The sequence below is a fragment of the Engystomops pustulosus genome, chromosome 4 (assembly GCF_040894005.1).
Source record: "Engystomops pustulosus chromosome 4, aEngPut4.maternal, whole genome shotgun sequence".
NCBI lineage: Eukaryota > Metazoa > Chordata > Amphibia > Anura > Leptodactylidae > Engystomops > Engystomops pustulosus.
The window spans coordinates 93,744,919-93,753,260 of record NC_092414.1 but is presented as its reverse complement, the minus strand read 5'-3'; positions in this window follow the sequence as shown (position 1 = coordinate 93,753,260).

Here is an 8,342-nt window from a genome sequence, read left to right as displayed (position 1 = left end):
GGCTAAAGATAGCAAAACAAATCCCGAGAAATTTTTTAAGTATATCAATGAGAAAAAAATGGGTCAGAACAGGTGGGACCCCTTTATTCTGAAAATGGGGCATCGGTGACTGGAGACCAAGAGAAGGTGGAGATACTTAATAGGTTTTTTAGCTCCGTTTATACGATAGAAGAAAGAACTTCTGACGTGGGTGGTGCCAGTGCGAGTCATGCACCCTGTAATATACTAGACTGGCTGAATGTAGGCATTATCCAATCTAAGCTAAATAAAATCAATGTGTACAAAGCTCCTGGACCGTATGGGTTACATCCCAGAGTTCTTCAAGAACTCAGTTCTGTTATTGCTGTACCGCTGTCTAAAATCTTCAGGGATTCTGTAATGTCTGGTGTGGTGCCAAGTGACTGGCGCAAAGCAAATGTGGTGCCAATATATAAAAGGCTCTAGAACTTTGCCAGGCAATTACAGGCCTATAAGCTTAACTTACATTGTGGGGAAAATATTGGAAGGGTTAGTAAAAGACTATCAATGAATGTTCATAAGAAGGAAAAAGCTGGCACTCACCCAATAAAAAATCATAGGCTTTATTTCATCATGGTTAAAAAGACAGTTGCGGGAGGGGAGAACATGAACTGCAGGAGCCCACAGAGGGCAACGGTCCGTTTCGCGCTGTAACAGGGGCAGGATTAAGTGCTGTTACAGCGCAAAACGGACCGTCGCCTTCTGTGGGCTCCTGCAGTTCATGTTCTCCCCTCCCGCAACTGTCTTTTTAACCATGATGAAATAAAGCCTTGGATTTTTTATTGGGTGAGTGCCAGCTTTTTCCTTCTTATGAACATTCATTGATGTTACTACTGATCATTTCTGAGCTAGAGCACCGCCCCAACATATACATCGACAGGTACCCCTGCAACATTTTTTGTGCAAAGCGCAGTCTTTTGCCACTAACGTGAAACGGCTGTCTAAGTGTAGTGCCCCCCTATGTTCTCCTCTACAGCGATTAGTAAAAGACTATATACTGGGGTATGTGACATCAAATAGTATAATATCAAAAGAAATAGGGAAAAATATTTCACTATGACCGGAGCTCCCAGTATTATTCTTCTCCCGCGTTATTCCATCTTTAACCACCAGTGAACGGCACCAATCCTGAGTTTCTCCTGCTGAAAGTATGTCACCATTCAGACTAGCACCATCGCACTTTCATTATCCTCCTTTAATTATATTGTCAAGCACTGTAGCTGGAAGAAATATGCAGGCAGATGGTGTGCTTTACAATATAATTAAAGGAGGATAATGAAAGTGCGATGGTGCTAGTCTGAATGGTGACATACTTTCAGCAGGTGAAACTGAGGATTGGTGCCGTTCACTGGCGGTTAAAGATGGAATAACGAGGGAGAAGAATAATACTGGGAGCTCCGGTCATAGTGAAATATTTTTCTCTATTTCTTTGGACTTTTTCTAAGACTGTGTGGACCGGTCTTATACCGTGAGTAGCTCCTTAAGGGGCTAACTGTGCACCACAAATAACTGTTTTTAAATAGTATAATAGATAGATCTGCTTCTATGAAGAGGTGAGCAGATGCCTGGATGGAGATGCTGCTATGGATATTGTGTTCTTGGACTTTGCAAAGGCATTTGACACTGTCCCTCATAGACGCCTGATGGGTAAAATAAGGTCTATTGGTTTGGCAGAAATCATTTGCAATTGGATTGAGAACTGGCTAAAGGATCGTATCCAGAGAGTTTTGGTCAATGATTCCTACTCGGAATGCTCACCAGATATGAGTGGTGTACCCCAGGGTTCTGTGCTTGGCCCACTACTATTTAATATATTTATTAATGATACAGACGTAGTAATTAATAGCACTGTGTCTATTTTTGCAGATGACACCCAGCTGTGTAGTGTAATACAGTCATGGAGGATGTTCATAGGCTGCAGGGGGACTTGGACAAACTGAGTGTTTGGTCGTCCACTTGGCAAATGAGGTTCAATGTGGATAAATGTAAGGTTATACACCAGGGGGCCAATAATACAGAGGCAAAATATGTCCTTGGGGGAGTAAATCTGGGAGAGTCCCTCGTTGAGAAGGACCTGGGGATACTAGTAGATCATAAATTGAATAACAGCATGCAATGTCAATCAGCTGCCTCTAAAGCCAGTAGGATCTTGTCATGTATCAAAAGTGGTAAGGACTCTCGTGATAAGGATGTAATATTACCACTGTACAAGGCATTGGTTCGGCCTCACCTGGAATATGCTGTCCAGTTCTGGGCACCTGTCCATTAAAAGGATGCCCTGGAGCTGGAGAGGGTTCAATGTAGAGCCACAAAAATGATAAGGGGTACGGAGGGTCTTGGTTATGAGGAAAGATTAAAACAACTATATTTATTTAGTCTAGAAAAAAGACGACTTCGAGGGGACATGATTAATTTATATAAATATATGAATGGTCCATACAAAAAATATGGTGGTAAGTTGTTTCAGATTAAATCAAATCAAAAGACGAGGGGCACTGTCTCCGTCTGTAGTAATCAAGATTTAATCACCAGAGGCGACAGGGCTTTTTTGTTATGAGAACTGTCAAACTGTGAAATAGCCTGCCTCAGGCGCTTGTCACAGCATGGACAGCAGAGAGCTTCAAGATGCCTTTTTACACCTCAATAACATTGATGGTTATATAGAATTGTTTCCCCTAAATCCCTTCCTCATGCAATCCCTTCCCTTCCTTGGTTGAACTTTTTTCAACTGTATAAACTATGATACTAGATACAGATAGAAGACAAAATCAGCATCCAAATGGAAAGGCTCAGGATATGGGACAACTTGAAGAAACAAAATGGGATTCACAAACTAATAACACAGAAGAATAACAGGTGGTCCGGGTCATTAGATACAGATACAGCACAAAATCGGAGTCTAAAGGGAAAGCCACAAAATGTAAGCCAGGATTAGATAGCAAAAATATATAGCAAGAGCAAACACAAACTAGCAGAGCTAGTAGAAAATATAATTGTACTAGCAGTGAGCCAGATAATATATGTGTATTTATATGAAACCAGAGATTCTCAGACGCAGCTGATTGGAATAGGGCTCTGTCCATCATAGTAAGTTAACTATTGCCGGACCCAAGCAGAGCTGCAGCGAGACTGGGCATGGTGCAATTAGTCTCAACTACAGCAAGGAACATTAAACACAGTGCACACTAGGAATGTTAAGCAACTACAAAAAGCAAATACCTAATCATTAAGTATAGAAACATTAAAAAACTCATTAAATTATATAGTGATAATTCACTGCCTTAAGTGGCCTAAAAATGGGGAAAGATATAATAAAGTTCAAAAAATAAATAAAACACATATAAATAAATGTTTTAAAACATTACAAAACCAAATGTAATTATTTATCAAAATTATATAAATCTTTATTCTGACCTAAAGAATAAAGGGGATTTTCTATTTGGTCCACTGCGATCTGGAATTGTTTTTCTAGATGCCCGGTAGACTGCATGGAATAGGAAATGGTGCCATTGTACAATTTGTCCCACAGAAAACAGGCCCTCATGTGTTTCTATTAAAAGTAAAATGTGTTGTGGCTTCTGGAAGGTAGTGAAAAAAAAAACTGTACAGTGGTGTCTGTGGTGCTAATTGCTTAACATATCATGGGCTAGATGCACAGGAATTGCATGTGAAATATGCCTGCTTTTTGCTGCAGCTGGCTAAATTGTTGAATGTCCACTATGGAAATTCTACAGTGGAGCTGTCCTTTGTCTAAGGGTCTTCTGGCTAGAGGTCATTTGCCTATATTCTTCTTTCTTAACACTATTCACAAATAACCTGTGAATCTTAGTTTCTTTTATGCAGGGTAGTACGGAAATAACATCAACTAAAAGAGAATCAACTAATCCACAGGAGTTATAAGTAAGGCTGACACGCCTTGATTTCAAATAATATGTGTTAAGAAACATGGTTGTCAGAAGTAACCCAGAAGACAGGGAAGAGGAGAAACTCTGTGTCTGATCTGCAAGTGTCTCTTGTGCATTTCCATTAATCTTTTTTGGGTTACACACCATTTGAAATCGAGGAACGTTGGACCATATGGGTTCCACATCGCCCTGTTGATTTTCTTGTAGGTGTCTACTTGTACTTATGAAATCGGAGTTGAGTAATTCCAGAGGTGCTCTCAATGGTTCTTCTTTGCATGTTTTTACTGACCGAATACTGACTGCTTAGATTGAGCACCTGATCAGTCTAGGTAAAATAGAAAAATCCTATTACATCACTACACAAAAATAGGGTTAGCACACAAGATATAAGTGATTCCTTACTCTTGGCAGTGAACTTAAACTCTCCACCTATCACTGCTCTCCATTCTCTTATTTCTCTAACTGCAAATAAATGATTCTTCTTCTACTCAGGCAGTAGGCTTTTGGGAACCTGATGGATATGGGTATCTTAATTCTTCTATAACCAGACAATAAGCAGACTGAATAGTCATAACATCCTGAATTGCAGGAACCTGATTGCACACAGGAACCTGTCAGGCAAATCACAGTAAGAATAAATACTGGAATTTTAGATTATGATTTGATGTCTGTATTTGTAGTTATAAGGTATCAGACTTTATCATCACTGATTATTTCACCAGTTGAGTCACCAATGATTTGGGGAAAGCACTTTAATATCAAGGTGTAAAAGCAAGTGTTGCCATGCAGTGCCCTGCAAACATATAGAGCAAGTATTGGGATCCTGTGACGGTTCTGGACCCAGAAAGTGTACATAAAGTCAGTTAATTGTAACACTCATTAATTGACACTACCTGAACGCATGAGTTTCAGGAGGAAGTTAGAGAAGTGAGTTTGTACTGAAAATTCCCCACTCAGCTTATACAGGCGGTCCCCTACTTAAGAACACTCGACTTACATACGACCGCTAGTTACAAACGGACCTCTGGATATTGGTAATTTATTGTACTTTAGTCCTAGGCTACAATGATCAGCTGAAACAGTTATCAAATGTGTCTGTAATGAAGCTTTAGTGTTAATATTGATTAACAACATTTTTAAAATCAGATTGTCACAGAGACCAAAAAAGTTCTGTCTGGGATTACAATGATAAAATATACAGTTCCGACTTACATACAAACTCAACTTAAGAACAAACCTACAGACCCTATCTTGTATGTAACCCGGGGACTGCCTGTACTCAGGTATATAAAAAAAATAAACTGAGTACTCACCTTTCCGTCGCCCCGGGCAGGTCCTCATCTTACTCCAAGTACGCCATGAGGCATGCCAATGAGGTCTGTGCGCATGGCCTGGCCATCGCACAAACTGTGATGTCAGCAGTGGACATCACAGTTTGTGTGCCAGCTGGGCTGTGTGTGAGCATAGAGCTGTTGCCGACGCAGATGAAGTAAGAAGAGGACCTTCCAGGGCGTCGGAAAGGTGAGTACTCAGTTTATTTTTTTATGTGCTGGGCATACTGGGGACTGGCACGCTATACACTACAGGGGGCTGGTTCTAAACTACAGGTGGCTAGTTACATACTACAGGCGGCTGGCTATATACTACAGGGGGCTGGCTAGCTACGCTTATACTAGTGGGGGCTGGCTAGCTACGTATACACTAGTGGGGGCTGACTATATACTACTTGGGCTGGATGGCTATATACTGATAGGGGCTGGTTGGCTAAATACCACTGGGGGCTGACTGGCTATATACTACTTGGGGCTTGCTGTTTTTCCAGTTTTTGGTGGTAAAATTAGGTTCCTCGGCTTATACTCAAGCATACACGGTATTTAATTGATTTAAGAGGAAACTAGACAAACAGTACACATACTTGAGATATAATATATGTATATATATATATATATATATATATATATATATACTCACCGGCCACTTTATGAGTACACCATGCTAGTAACGGGTTGGACCCCCTTTTGCCTTCAGAACTGCCTCAATTCTTCGTGGCATAGATTCAACAAGGTGCTGGAAGCATTCCTCAGAGATTTTGGTCCATATTGACATGATGGCATCACACAGTTGCCGCAGATTTGTCGGCTGCACATCCATGATGCGAATCTCCCGTTCCACCACATCCCAAAGATGCTCTATTGGATTGAGATCTGGTGACTGTGGAGGCCATTTGAGTACAGTGAACTCATTGTCATGTTCAAGAAACCAGTCTGAGATGATTCCAGCTTTATGACATGGCGCATTATCCTGCTGAAAGTAGCCATCAGATGTTGGGTACATTGTGGTCATAAAGGGATGGACATGGTCAGCAACAATACTCAGGTAGGCTGTGGCGTTGCAACGATGCTCAATTGGTACCAAGGGGCCCAAAGAGTGCCAAGAAAATATTCCCCACACCATGACACCACCACCACCAGCCTGAACCGTTGATACAAGGCAGGATGGATCCATGCTTTCATGTTGTTGATGCTAAATTCTGACCCTACCATCCGAATGTCGCAGCAGAAATCGAGAATCATCAGACCAGGCAACGTTTTTCCAATCTTCTACTGTCCAATTTCGATGAGCTTGTGCAAATTGTAGCCTCAGTTTCCTGTTCTTAGCTGAAAGGAGTGGCACCCGGTGTGGTCTTCTGCTGCTGTAGCCCATCTGCCTCAAAGTTTGACGTACTGTGCGTTCAGAAATGCTCTTCTGCCTTTGAGTCACTGTTGCCTTTCTATCAACTCGAACCAGTCTGCCCATTCTCATCTGACCTCTGGCATCAACAAGGCATTTCCGCCCACAGAACTGCCGCTCACTGTATGTTTTTTCTTTTTCGGACCATTCTCTTTAAACCCTAGAGATGGTTGTGCGTGAAAATCCCAGTAGATCAGCAGTTTCTGAAATACTCAGACCAGCCCTTCTGGCACCAACAACCATGCCACGATCAAAGGCACTCAAATCACCTTTCTTCCCCATACTGATGCTCAGTTTGAACTGCAGGAGATTGTCTTGACCATGTCTACATGCCTTAATGCACTGAGTTGCCACCATGTGATTGGCTGTATAGAAATTAAGTGTTAACGAGCAGTTGGACAGGCGTACCTAATAAAGTGGCCGGTGAGTGTATATATATATATATATTTACAGGCAGTCCCCGGGTTACGTACGAGGTTTGTTCTTAAGTTGAATTTTTATGTAAGTAGGAACTGTATATTTTAGAATTGTCACCCCAGCCAAATAATTTTTTGCTCTCTGTAATAATTGGATTTTAAACATGTTGGATGATCATAACCAGGATAAAGCTTACCATATATACTCGAGTATAAGCCGACCCGAGTATAAGCCGAGACCCCTAATTTTACCATCAAAAACTGGGAAAACCTATTGACTCGAGAATAAGTCAAGGGTGGGAAATGCATTAGTCACAGACCCCCCCAGTATGTATACAGCCTGCCCCCAGTAGTATACAGCAGCCCCCAGTAGTATACAGCTTGCCCCCAGTAGTATACAGCCAGTCCCCAGTAGTATACAGCCAGTCCCCAGTAGTATACAACACTGCCCCCAGTAGTATACAGCTTGTCCCCAGTAGTATACAGCTTGCCCCCAGTAGTATACAGCCAGTCCCCAGTAGTATACAGCCAGCCCCCAGTAGTATACAGCCAGCCCCCAGTAGTATACAGCACTGCCCCCAGTAGTATACAGCCTGCCCCCAGTAGTATACCGCACTGCCCCCAGTAGTATACAGCACTGCCCCCAGTAGTATACAGCCTGCCCCCAGTAATATACAGCCAGCCCAGCATTAAAAGAAAATAATAAACTTATATACTCACCCTCCGGTGGCCCCGACCTGCAGCGCTGCTCCCCCGATGTCCGCGCGGGTCCTCTTCTGCCTTCGGCGCAAGTCTTCTGTCTTCACTAACTTCGTGCCGGGCGCCGCCATTGTTCTCCCCTGGACGGCGCCTAGTATGACGCAAGAAGTTAGTGAAGACAGAAGGCGGGCGCCGGAGCCAGAAGAGGACCCGCGCGGACATCAGGGAGCAGCGCTGCAGGTCGGGGCCACCGGAGGGTGAGTATATAAGTTTATTATTTTTTAAAGATTTTTTATGACTGTATGACTCGTGTATAAGCCGAGGGGACGTTTTCCAGCACATTTTTTGCGCTGAAAAACTCGGCTTGTACACGAGTATATACGGTACATTTCAGACACATTTGACAACTGTTATAGCTGTTTATTGTAGCCTAGGGCTAAAGTACAGTAAATTACCAACATCCAGAGGTCGGTTTGTAAATAGGGGTCATCTGTAATTTGGGTATTCTTAAGTAGGGGACCGCCTGTATATACATACATTCAGTTTAGCAGAATACAAATACAATTGTAGGACT